The sequence below is a fragment of the Mobula birostris genome, chromosome 15, assembly GCF_030028105.1.
Source record: "Mobula birostris isolate sMobBir1 chromosome 15, sMobBir1.hap1, whole genome shotgun sequence".
In the NCBI taxonomy this organism is placed as follows: domain Eukaryota; kingdom Metazoa; phylum Chordata; class Chondrichthyes; order Myliobatiformes; family Myliobatidae; genus Mobula; species Mobula birostris.
The window spans coordinates 7,090,794-7,103,655 of record NC_092384.1 but is presented as its reverse complement, the minus strand read 5'-3'; the positions used below and the strand labels follow the sequence as shown (position 1 = coordinate 7,103,655).

General features: G+C 42.6%; 1 protein-coding gene across 1 annotated transcript in view; it reads left to right on the top strand.

Annotated features, from left to right (window-relative positions):
* The first annotated feature begins 938 nt into the window (after positions 1 to 938).
* Positions 939 to 12,862, top strand: part of aars1 (alanyl-tRNA synthetase 1) — a 63,304-nt gene continuing 51,380 nt past the window's right edge. The window contains exon 1 of the mRNA XM_072279271.1: positions 939 to 1,021. The gene's annotated coding sequence lies outside the window, so the exon portion shown is untranslated. The remainder of the gene's footprint in view (positions 1,022 to 12,862) is intronic.

Sequence of the window (12,862 nt, the reverse complement as noted above, 5' to 3'; positions counted from 1 at the left end):
CATACTTGTAACTGTGTTGTCCAAACACATCACCTCAAGGCTGTAAACCTTTAATTTTGCTCCCTCCCCCCCCCCCCCGCCCACCTAAATACCTTTGGTTGCTGTCAATAAGACTTGCCGTTTCTTTCCTGAATCTTCTCACCCATGAAAAAGTTACCTTAGTCTTTTATAGTGTCCTGACGAAGGGTCTCGGCCCGAAACGTCGATTGTACCTCTGCCTCGAGATGCTGCCTGGCCTGCTGCGTTCACCAGCAACTTTGATGTGTGTTGCTTAGTCTTTTAGTGTACCCTTTCCGACCAGAACTTTGTACTTTCTGAGACTTGCTAAATTGCCCCACCTCTTATATTGGGGCAGTCGATCAGGATCAAAAGCGACTTGCTTCCACTCTGATTTTATGGGTTCTAAGGGCAAAGTGGGGCAGCAGACTTTTTCACAGATGGGGCGGGGTTCTTTGTATCGTACCGGGTGCGGTATACCGGCATAATCATTCCTCATCGAAGCTTCGAGCACATTCCTGAATCTTTTCCTCTACCCATCCGGTAATGAGCTCGTTACATGCAGTAGCTTAGGTGAGCTTGGATTGCGGGAGCCACTGTTCATAAAACCGGTATCGTTCTGCTTGAATTAGGTAACCCCTGAAGAAAGATAAGCTATGTATAGTGTAACGAGAGCATTTTCCAACACCAGGTGCGCGTGCACGAAGGCCTTTTCAAATGCACTTGCCGACAACGATACCCGGAGGCCGCTCGCTGCGCACTGCAGCGCCCCCGTGCGTTCGCGGGGGCGGAGGTCCAGGCGCACACGCTCCCTGCGGTCACGTGGGCCCCTCCGTTGCATCAGCCGGTGAGGTCTCGCATGATTGACTTGCCTTTTAGCCAATAAGAGATCAGAACTCTGGCCACATGACGCCACCCCAGCCAACCAGGGTGGAGGGTGGAGGGAGGAGGGAGGAGGGAGGTCGTGAGTCGGCGCCGAGCTGAGGGCAGTATCGTGGCGGTGGTGGGCTCTGGCGTGGACTCGGTAATGCTATGGTTCTGATCTTAACGTGTCGGGTTAATGGCGGGTCGTCGGTGTTGTGGCCCGTCAGGTGAGAGGTGGCTGTGCCGCTCTGGTTTCCTGGGCGGTTTAGCCCACTGCTGGTGGGTGATGCTGTGTGTCCGTGTCCTGGGCCGGCCCGCTGTCGGTTAGTGAATTTCTGGATAGCGACACGGGATCAGATCCCTGGTCAGTTTTCTCTCTTCTGAGTAGCGTCACTGGGGCAGGTCTTCAGCCACTGCTGAGGATGAAGTTCTGGGTAGTGCTGTTTCATCTGGGCCCGCTGGCGGTTGCTAGTATCACTGGGCCAGTTCAGTTCAGTTTCAGTTTACACTGCTGTGGGTGAAGCTCTGGTGTCACTGCACCTAGTCCTCTGGGTAGTTTGGCTCTGCCGAGCCTTTTGATTTGAATACAGCAATGCAGTGCTGAAGGGGTGTTCTGCTGTCAGAGATGCAGTCTTTCAGATGGGTCATTAATTGAGGATGTCCTTCTGTTGCAGTGTTTTTGGGGGAAAAAAAACTGCATCAGCTCCAAGGAGTCAGCATCACCAAGTGATTTATCGCATTGCTGTTTGTGTGAACATGTACATCCATTGGCTGCGGTGTGCCTTACGTTGCAAAGGGGTGCAAGTAATTAACTTCTATGGAAGAAATTTATGGTGCCTTACAGTAGATCGTAAACACTAGAAAGTCTGCAGATGCTGGAAATCCAAAGCGACGGACACAAAATGCTAGAGGAACTCAGCAGGTCAGGCAGACGACATTTCCGTCCGAGACCCTTCTTCAGGACTGGGAAGAATAGGGGAAGCTGCCTGAATAAAAAGGTGGGGTGAGGGTTCCCATCCTCCTTTTTCTCCTATGGTCCACTCTCCTTTCCTGTCAGACTCTCTCTTCTCCAGTCCCTGACCTGGTTTCATATATCACCTTCCAGCTCGCCTCTTTCCCCTATCCACCATTTTATGCCGGCATCTTCCCCCTTCCTTCTCAGTTCTGATGAGGGGTCTTGGTACAGAGTGCCGACTGTTTACTCTTTACCATAGATGCTGCCTGAGTTCCTCCAGCATTCTGTAAGTGCTACTGTCTGAAATGATTCACTTTCTGGAAAAATGATCAACGTTTTAAAAAAAAATGAGAGGGCTAAGTCGGCAGTTGGCACCAAATGAAAACATAAAGGTTTTGGTTGTCCAGTGAAGTTTTATGAGTAGAGCTGAAAGATACAGGGATGATCACATTGTTAGGAATGTACTGTGGGCCTGCAGGTAGTAAATGGGAATTAGAAGAAAAATTATGCAAAGTGATTGCAAGAATAATAGGGTTGACATAGTAGACAATTTCGACTTTCCTGATATAGACTGGGATTGCTATATTGCTAAGGGGTTAGATGGGATGGAATTTGCTAGTGTGCTCAAGAAGGTTTCCTCTTGCAGTATATTGATGGGAAATTGAGGCTTTCAGGAAAAAAGGAGGCTTGGGTCAAGTGGAGCAGCCAAGATCAAGTGAATCAGAGCAGGAGTATAGGGCTTGCAGGAGATTACTCAAGAAATTGCAAGGGCCCTAGTACAGATATTTAAATCATCCTTAGTGACAGGTAAGGTGTCAGAGGACTGGAGGATAACTAATGTTGTTCCGTCTTTTTAAAAAGACTAAAAATAAACCAGGAAATTGTAGGCCAGTGGGCCTGACATCTGTAGTGGGGTAAGTTATTTGAAGATATTTTAAAGGAGCGCATGTATGAGTATTTGGATAGACATGGACTGATTAAGGATAGTCAGCATGGCTTCATGCATGGTAGGTCTTGTCTCACCAATTTTATAGAGCTTTTCGGGGAAGTTAGTTGATGAGGGCAAGGCAGTGAATGTTGTCGATGTGCACTTTAGCAAAGCACTTGACAAGGTCCCGCATGGGAGGTTGATCAAGAGGGTTCAGTCACTCGCATTCAAGATGAGGTAGTAAATTGGATTAGATATTGGCTTTGTGTGAAAATCCAGAGAGTGGTAGATGGTTGCATCTCTGACTGGAGGCCTGTGACTCATGGTGTGGCTCAAGGATCGGTGCTGGCTCTGTTATTGTTCACCGTCTATATCAGCCATCTGGATGATGATGTGCTTAATTGGATCAGCGGGTTTGCGGATGATACTAAGATTGTGGATGTAGTGGACGTGAAGAAGACTATCATGACTTGCAGCGGGGTCTGGACCAGCTGGAAGATGCCAGATAGAATTTAATGTGGACGGGTACCAGGTGTTGAACTTTGGTAGGACCAGGCAGGGTAGGTCTTACACAGTGAGTGGGGGAGGGGCACTGAAGAATGCAGTATGACAAAGGGATCTGGAAATACAGGTCCATAATTTATTGAAAATGTAGTCAGAAGTTGATAGGGTGGCAAAAAAAGCTTTTGGTATGCTGGCCTTCATAAATAAATGTATTGAGTACAGGAGATGGGATGTTATGCTAAAGTTGTAATAGATGTTGGTATTGCCTCATTGGAGTATTGTGTACAGTTTTGGTCGCCTGCCTACAGGAAAGATGTAAATAAGTTTGAAATAGTACAGAGAAAATTTACAAGGACGTTGCTGGGTCTGGGTGATCTGAGTTATATGGAAAGATTGACTCGATTAGGACTTTATTCCGTCTAACAGAAGATCGAGAGGAGATTTGTTAGAGGTATACAAAATTATGACGGTATAGATAGGGTAAGTGCAAGCAAGCTTTTTCCACTGAACTGAGGTTGGCTGGAGACTCCAACTAGAGGTCATGAGTTAGGGGTGAAAGGTAAGAAGTATAAGGGGAACTTGAGGGTAGACTTTCTTTATTCAGAGGGTCATGAGAGTGTGGAATGAGCTGCTAGCACAAGTGCCTGCGAGTTCAGTTTCAACGTTAAGAGAGGTTTGGATAGGTATAGGGCTATGGTCTCGATGCAGGTTGGTGGGAGTAGGTAGTTTAAATGCCAGGTGCAGTCTTGGTGAGCTAAAGGACCTGTTTCTGTGCTGTGCTTACCTTTATCTAAGAAGGAAGGAGAAGAGCAAAAAGGGGTGAGGGTATTGGAGAGATTTGGTAGAAAAGATTAAGATGAATCCACATAGATTTTATAAGTATATTAAGGGAAAAAGGGAATGAGACATCTTTGTGTGGAACAATTGGAGATGGGTGAGGTTCTTGAAGAGTATTTGTTTTTATCACAGAGAGAGACATGAAGATTTTGGACCTTGAGATAATTAATGGGCAGATATTGGATGTCTTAAAATGTTTAAAGGTATATTAATCTCCAGGTATATTTCGGAACATCCTGGGAGGCTAGAAGGAAATTGTGGGTGCTCTTATTGAAATATACATAATCATTAGTGAAGGTGTCAGAAGATGGGTGTGGCTGTTGTGCTTTTAATTTGGAAGGGCTGCAAAGAAAAACTTGGGAACGATAGACTAGTAAGCCTAGTCTTTGGTAGGTAAGTTATTGGAGGGAGTTCTGAGGGATAAGATATAAAAGCATTTAGAACAACAAGGATTATTTGTTTTCCATGCCCCTGTAGTGAGCTCAATGCTATATCAATAACCTGGATGAGAATGAATATCCTACCACCACTGAGATATCGTCATTCGGACAGTGAGGTGTTTACTGTTTACCTGTTCTGTGCACTGTAGGCATTCATTAATTTATTTGTGCTAATATTTTGTTCTACTTGCCGTGTGTGATGTTTTGTGGGTGCCAGTGAACAACACGACCAACGGCGAAGTCCTTCAGACAGTTCACAAAACTACTTTCAAATATAATTCTGCTATGATTGGAACCTGTGATTTACATTTTCTGGCCGATTGGGTGATCTGGCGCTCTGCTGTGTCTGGGGGAGTTTGGTGAGGTTTCGGGCGGAGTGTGACCTGCAGGCTAAGAAGCTTGGAGATGGGGTGTGAGCTCATCACCAGCTCCATTTCTCACTGATTAAAGCATCGAACAAGATTGAATTCAACAAGGATGACAGCAGAAAGCAAATGGGTGTTCTGCCTGCGTTTGACTGGTTTCTCCCCTCGCTTGATGATACCTTGGTCTTGGGCAATTGACGTGGTTTGTGATTGGACTCTGCAGTTCATGTAATATGTTTCTAGTTTCAGGTTACTCTTTTTTTATTATTGCTATTTTGTATGATTTTGTTTGGGTCTGGTTCTGTGCTTGCAGTCAACAACTGATATAGTGCTAAACTGAACTGAACATTCCTAGAGTCTGTGGTTTGATCTCTAAAATATTGTAATTTTTGCTTTTTTTTTGCTGTTTTGATTTGTTTTTGTGTGTTGGATGTTTGATGTTTTCTTTGAATGGGTTGCACAGTGTTCCTTTGTTTCGTGGCTACCTGGGAAGATGAATCTCAGGGTTGTCTGCTGCACACATACTTCTACTGTAAGTGTTGCAAGAAAAAGTTTGTGAACCCTTTGCAATTACCCAGTTTTCTGCATTAATTATAAAATGTCTGATCTTCATCTAAGTCACAATAATAGACAGAGACAATCTGCCTAAATTAATAATACAAAACAATTATACTTTTCATGTCTTTATTGAACACATTGTTTAATCAATCACAGTCCAGGCTGGTAAAAGTATGTGAACCCTTGTATTTAATAACTGGTAGAACCTCCTTTAGCAGCAATAACTTCCACAAAATGTTTCCTGTAGCTACTGCTCAGACTTGTACAATGGCGATGAGGAACTTTAGACCATTCCTCTATACAAAACTGTTTCAGTTCATCAGTGTTTCTCAGATTCCTTGCATGGACAGCCCTCCTCAGGTCATGCCCAAGCATCTCAATTGGACCCTGACTTGGCCATTCCAAAACACCAGTTTTCTTCTTTTTAAACCATTCTGTTGTTGATTTACTCTTGTCTTTCAGATAATTGTCTTGTTGCATCATCCACTTCTAAGCTTCAGGTAATGGACCTCTACCCTGATTCTCATGTAAAATGTCTTGATGCAATCATTGAGGGAACAATGAATTCAAAATTGTAAGCCCTGAGGCAGCAAAGCATCTCCAAACCATGATGCTCCTTCCACTATGCTTCACAGTTGGGATGAAGTTTTGGTGTTGGTGTGCAGTGCCCATTTTGCTCCAGACATAGCAGTGTGCACTTCTGCCAAAATGTTCAACTTTTGTCTGGCACACAGAACATTGTCCCAGAAGCTTTGTGGAACATCCAGGTGGTCTTTAGCAAACTGGAGACGTGCAGCAATTTTTTTCTGGAGAGCAGTGTTTTTTTCTGTGGTGTCCTTCCATGAACACCATTCTTGTTCAGTGTTTTTCTTATAGTGGGCACATGCACAGAGGCTTTAGCAAGTTCTAGAGATTTCTTCAGGTCATTTGCTGTTACCCTTTGGTTCTTTTTCACCTCCTTCAACATTGCTTGTTGTGCTCTTGGGTGATCTTTGCAGGACGTCCACTCCTAAGGAGAGTAGCAACAGTACTGAATTTTCTCCATTTGTAGACAATTTCTCTTACTGTTGACTGATGAATATTCAGGTCTTCAGAAACGCTTTTGTAGCCTTTTCCAGCTTCATGCACCTCTACAGTTTTTCTTCTAATGTCGCCCGAAAGTTGCTTTGATCGAAGCGTGGTGCAAATAAACACATCTTTCTTGAGAAGAGCAGGTTTGTCAGTAACCTGACTTTGTGTGTCTTTTTTTAAATAGGGCAGGGCACCTCTACAACCCACACCTCCAATCTCATCTCAATGACTCCAAATAGCTTTTGTAGAAGGCATAAACCCAGAGGTTCACATACGGTTTTGAACCTAGACTGTAATTGTTAAATGGTATACTCAGTATTGATGAAAAAAAGTACAACTGTGGGTTAATAGTTTAGGCAGATTGTTTTTGTCTATTATTGTGACCTAGATGAAGTGCAGACCACATTTTATGAGTGATCAATGCAGAAAACCAGGCAGTTGCAAAGGGTTCACAAACTTCTTGCAACTGTATGTGCAGTCAGATGACAATGAATGTACGTGGGATGGTTAGTAAGTTTGCAGATGACATCGGTCTACTTACTGTAATTGATAATGAAGATAGTTAGGATTTACAGAAGGATCCTGGTCAGCTGGGTAAGTGGGCTGAGGAACAGCAAATGGGGTTTAATTTGGATCAGTATGATGTGCTGCATTTTGAGCAGAAAAATGATTTTCACAGTCGAATCCTATAGTGTGTTGTAGAATAGAGGAGCCTCTGATTACATTCCTGGAAGTGGCATTTTAGGTAGACAGAGTGAGGGAAAGCTTTTTGACTTGCTGGCCTTCATCAGTCAGAACATTGGCTATAGAAGTTGGTCAAGCCATATTTGGAATATTGTGTTCTGTTTTTGTCACTGCTACAGGGAAAATGCCGTTAGGAGAATGAGAGGAGAAGGAGGAGATATACTAAGTGTTGCTGCGTCTTTAGGTACTGAGTTATAAAGGGGTTGAGCAGATTGGCACTTTTTCATTGGAGTGCTAGGAAAATGAGGGGAGTGGCTTCTAGGTGTGTATATAATTGAAAAGCCTAGGGTGAACGCACACAGTTCGTTTCCCTTAGTTGGTTCAGCTGAGAGTGGAGAGATTTAATATGAACCTGGGGCGGGGGGGCAACCTTTTCACCCAGAGGGTGGTCAGTATATGGAATGAGTTGCCAGAGGAAGTACATTAATGATGTTTAAAAGGTACTTGAACAGGAAAAGTTCAGAGGGATTTTGGGCAAACGTAGCTAGTTTAAATGGGAATCTCGGTCTGCATGGACCAATTGGCTACATGGTCTTTTCTGTGCTATATGACTCCATAACTCTGTAATTATAGACATGGAGAAGTTGTTTGTTTAGAGATCTAGCATGGAACAGACCCTTTCAGCCCGATGAGCCACACTGCCCAGAAATCCACCTATTTAACCCTAGCCACGGGACAATTTACAAATACCAGTTACCTATTAACCAGTACTCTTTGTAATGTGGGAGGAAACCCACGCTCTTCAGAGAAGATGTATAACCTTCTTACAGACTCTGCTGGGTTGGATCTCTGAGCTCAGACACACTGAACTGTAATAGCATCATACTGACTGTGGCGCCCGAAATAAAAAAAATTATGTACATACTTGATGGAGATTTTGCTAATGCAAGATTCTGTTTTGGGGTTTACAGTCTTGGTATGGTTTGTCACTTATAGAGTCACTGGGAGAGAATAAGTCTGGATATTACATACAGCAGAAATTTGGTTCTCCTATTTTTCCAGACCAGTCTGTAATCAAGAGATGGACCTTGTTTAGAAAAACAAGTAGGGCATTTTCTCTTTCAAATTCACATTCAATATAGCCAAGCGAAACAGCGTTCCTCTCAGGCCACACATTACTAACAGCACACAGTACTTACAGTTATGATAGAAAATATACAGTTACAAATGAGAAATAGCCCAAGTCCCTGAATGGTGTGGTCTGTAGAATGATAATAGATGGGATGCTGTCCTGGTCCAGTTTGTTCTTCCACTAAGTGAACATTGGAGAGCAACACTGAGCCATTCCATTCCCTATATGAATGTTGAACCAACAAGACCCCAACGAATGTATTACAATACTTCAGATTACAGTTCAATCATTTATTTATCACATGTACATTGAAACATACAGTGAAATGTTTGCATTAATAACCAACACTACCTAAGGATGTGCTGAAAACAGCTGGCAAGAGTAGCCACACAATCTGGTGCCAAAATAAATATGCCCACAATGTTCAGCACCCCACAATTCAGAAAAGATGTGAAGGCTTAGTAGAGGGTTATTCCAGAAATGTGGAATGATTTGTAAGCAGTAAATGACAAAATTATAGAGTCATAGGCTAGAAATAGACCCTTTGGCGCAACTTGTCCATAGCAACCAAGTTGCCAAATGGAGCTAGTCCTAAATTGCAACTTAAGACCATAAGATACAGGAGCAGAATTAGGCCATTTGGCCCATCGAGTCTGCTCCGCGATTCAATCATGGCTGATCCTGTTTTTTTTTGTTACTCCTCAACCTCATTTCCTGGCCTTCTACCTGTAACCTTTGATGCTATGTCCAATCATGAACCTATCAATCTCTGCCTTAAATACACCCAATGACCTGGCCTCCACAGCTGCAAGTGGCAAGAAGTTCCACAAATTCACCACCCTCTAGCTAAAGAAATTTCTCTACATCTGTTTTGAATGGACGTCCCTTTATCCTGAGGCTATGCCCACTTGTCCTAGACTCTCCCACTATGAGAAATATCTTTTCCACATCTACTGTATCTAGGCCTTCCAACATTCGAAAGGTTTCAATGAGATCCCCCTCTCAACCTTCTAAATTCCAGCAAGTACAGATCCAGACCCATCAAGCATTCCTTGTATGATAATGCTTTCATTCCTGGAATCATCCTTGGATCTTCTGCAATGCCAGCACATCTCTTCTACAGTGAGCAGCCCAAGACTGTTCACAATACTCAAGATGAGGCCTCAGCAGTGCCTTATAAAGCTTCAGCATCACATCCCTGCTCTTGTATTCTAGACCTGTTGAAATGAATGCCAACATTGCATTTGGCTTCCTCATCACTGACTCAAGTTAACCTTCAGGGTGTTCTGCACAAGTACTCCCAAGTCCCTTTGCATCTCAGATTTTTGGATTTTCTCCCTGTTTAGAAAATAGTCTGCACATTCATTTCTACAACCAAAATGCATGACTATGCATTTTCTATTGTACTTCATTTGCCACTTTCTTGACCATTCTCCTAATCTGCCTAACTCCTCCTGCGTCCTACCTGTTTCTTCAACACTACCTGCCTCTCCACCAGTCTTGGTGCCATCTGCAAACTTCGCAACAAAGCCATCTATTTCATCAACTAAATCACTTATATACAGCATAACAAGAAGTGGTCCCAAAACCAACCCCTGTAGAACACCACTAGTCACTGGCAGCCAACCATTCAAAGATACTTTTACTCCCACTCGCTGCCTTCTTCCAATCAGCCATTGCTCTAACCATGTTGGTAACTTTCCTGTAATACCACAGGCTCTTACCTTGGTAAGCAGCCTCGTGTGGCACCTTGTCAAAGGCCTTCTGGAAGTCCAAATATACCACATCCATTGCATCCCCTTTATGTGTTAAGGGTCGTCGGGCAGGATTTTCCCTAAAGGAAACCATGCTGACTTTATCCTATCTTGTCCTGTGTCACCAAGTACTCCATCACTGCGTCCTTAGCAATTGACTCGACATTTTCCCAACCACTGAGGTCAGGCTAACTGGTCTATAATTTCCTTTCTGCTGCCTTCCTCCTTTCTTAAAGAGTGGAGTGATATTTGCAATTTTCTAGTCCTCTGGTACCATGCCAGAGTCCAATGATTTTTGAAAGATCATTTCTAATGCCACCACAATCTCTAACGCTACTTCTTTCAGAAGCCTAGGGTGCAATTCATCTGGTCCGGTTGACTTATGTACTTTTAGGTCTTTCAGCTTTTTGAGCATCTTCTCCCTTGAAAAAGTAGCTGCACCCACTTCTCTTCCTTCACACTACAACATCTGGCATACTGCTAGTGTCTTCCACAGTGAAGACTGATGCAAAATACTCATTTAGTTCATCAGCCGTATCCTTGTCCCCCATTATTATTTCTCCTTCCTCATTTTCTAGTGGTCCTATATCCATTCTCATCTCTATTTTTTTACATATTTGAAAAAAGTTTTCAATATCTACTTCGATATTATTTGTTAATTTGCTTTCATATTTCATCTTTTCCCTTCTAATGATTTTTTTTAGTTGCTCTCTGTAGGTTTTTAAAAACTTTCCAATCCTCTATCTTCCCACTAATTTTTGCTTTGTTGCATGCCCTCTCTTTTGTCTTTACATTGGCTTTGACTTCTCTTGTCAACCATGGTTGCACTATTTTGCCATTTGAGTATTTCTTCAATTTTGGAATACACATGTTCTGCAGCTTCCTCATTTTTCCCAGAAAGGCATGCCATTGTTGCTCTGCTGTCATCCCTGCCAGCAGCTTCTTCCAATTTATTTTGGCCAACTCCTCTCTTATACCACTGCAATTTCCCTTACTGCACTGAAATATTGCTATGTCAGACTCTACTTTCTCTCTATCAAATTTCTAGTTGAACTCAATCATATTGTGATCACTGGTTCCTAAGGTTTCTTTTACCTTAAGCTCCCTAATTGCTTCTGGCTCATTATATAACACTTCAATCCAGTATAGCTGATCCCCTAGTAGACTCAAGGACATCATGCTCTTAAAAACTATTTCTTAGGCATTCGACAATTATGCTTTCTTGTGATCCATTGCAAACCTGATTTTCCCAATTGACCTGCAAGTTAACATTTGGCCCATATCCATCATTCTTATCAATCTGCTTGTTTAAATGTATTTTAAATATTGTAATTGTCTCCCCTGTACCACTTCCTCTGGCAGCCTGTTCCATATAACCACTGCCCTCTGGCTGGATTTACTTGTACCTGAAATCCTCTAAATCATATTGTAATCTTACATGAACTTCGTCAATGTCAACACCACCATCAAGTTTTCATGTCCCCCTTAAGCTTATTAAGCAGGTCAATTACTTTCACAGCCAAATCTTTAGAGGACAAAGAACAGTGGACCCAACACTGATGCCTGTGGAATACCACTGGTCACAGGTTTCCAATCAGAATATCAGCCCTCCACTGCCACACCCACTTGTACCCACGCCAGTTTTGTTTCTAGTTTGCTAGCTCAACCTGAATTCCACGTGATGTAGCCTTCTAATCCAGCCGACCATGTGGGACCTTGTCAAGGGGCTTGCTGAACTCGTCTTCTGCCTTCTTGACCTCATCAGTCCTCGTGGTTACCTCAGGGTCAAATCTGTTATCACTGACATATGTATAATGTGAAATCTGTTGTTTGTGGCAGCAGTACAGTGCTGCAACAATTTCAAACAAGAAACTCTTCAAATGAACAGATTTGTTACTCTCAATTTTCCACACACAAAGCCATGCTGAATATTCAGCCCTTGCCTTTCTAAATGCAGGTAGATAATGTCACTCAAATTTCCCCCCAAGTAACTTTACCACCGCTGATGTTTGGCTTACTGGTGTATGGTTCTGCTTGTACTTGTAGCTTTTCTTAAAAAAAGACACCACATTAGCTACCCTCCAGTATTCTGGTACCACACCATGATATGAATTTTTCTGACATGGCTCCAGGAATTTCTTCCCTGGCTTCCCACGATGTCCTACAATAAATTTGTCAGGTCCCAGTAACATGGTAGAGACAAAAGTGTTGAGGTGATTCAGTAGTGGTTTAAAAATAATTTGGACGAAATATAAATAGAGAATGTATCCAGTGGCTGAATGGTTGATAAAGAGAGCGTCAGGTTTAAGGTGATTACCAGACACACTGCGATAAGCCTTTTAAAACAAAATCAAATGGCTAGGATAATGAACAGATTGACAGCTAAGGTGATCAAAACATTGTATTTGCTTTCAGAGTGAATGGGCGGAAAAGTATCATAGGATTGTTGGGGAAAACTGAGGCTAACTGGATTGATTTTTTTTTAAAAATCAACTAAATGATTGTGTTGCACTCCATTGGTTTTATTCGAATATCTTGTGCAACAAAACACAGTTACATCTACACAGCCTAGTCACTGAATCAAAACAATTATTGTCAGGAATGTTTCAAATCATTTCCATTATTTGTGGTTTCAGAGCCATCGCTGTTGGAGTTAATTATGTTCTAGTTATGCAGTTAAATTTTTGAGTTAGTGGTTTAGATTATTGGAATTGTACGTCAAGCTCTGTATCACTATGCTAAGATGTAAATGATAGATTCTCAGAAGTTCTAT